Raw genomic sequence first — 864 nt, 5'->3', positions numbered from 1 at the left:
TCCGGTCTGCTCCTCCCGCGCCGCACTTGCCGTACTACACTACAGGACGAGCACTTAATCAACATGCATTGCTTAAACGTCATCGCGTGATCCGTACTCACTACTAACTTATTGTGGGGAAGGCCATTGCGTCTGCGACCACACTCCCGCGGTACCCAAACCCTTCAAAGACAATTCCGATCAGCCCCAACACACACCGCGGAGCGGTCTCTCCCCCACACACATACCTCCCAGGTGTTAACCCTAGGTCCTCCCGTCCCCCGGCTCTTCCGTCCCTTGCCTCTACCATAGCACATACACAGCCTGTACTCGGTATCGGGGCGTCATAGGGCCCCTTTTTGCGGCGTTGGGCACTTGTGGTCCAGGGATGAAGAGCTCCCTGTGGGCCAGGGTCATCTGTGCTCTGATGGGCAGCGTCCTTAGGATAGCCACCCATGCGCGTGGCCAGACCGGGAGGATCAGTACACAATCGGGCCGCTCCTCCGCCACCTTGCGCAGCACTCTTGCCACGGCACTGAACGGGGGGTTAATGTACAGCAGGGGCCGAACAGTTTCCCCTCCGTCCCGGCGTCCCCACCCCGGTGAACCCCAATCCTGGGCGAAAGCGTCTACTCCTTTGACTCCCGGGCACCAGTTGGCCGCAAAGAAACTACCTGGCACCTTCGTGGTGTGCGCGTCCGCGAAAACGTCCAGAGACGGGCTGCGGCCGTGAACGCAAGGGTGCTCCCACAGCTTGGCGTAGACGGTCGGGTTCAGCATCCACTGTGATCCATCTTCGTATTTGCTGAGCGCGTCTGCCTGCTGTTGCTGCTCCCGGCTGCGTGNGTACCACACCACTGAAATATCTGTGTCCGTATCGGCGCA

Source organism: Volvox carteri (genome assembly GCF_000143455.1).
Source record: "Volvox carteri f. nagariensis unplaced genomic scaffold VOLCAscaffold_49, whole genome shotgun sequence".
NCBI classification, from domain to species: domain Eukaryota; kingdom Viridiplantae; phylum Chlorophyta; class Chlorophyceae; order Chlamydomonadales; family Volvocaceae; genus Volvox; species Volvox carteri.
Note: the sequence above shows the minus strand (reverse complement) of the source record.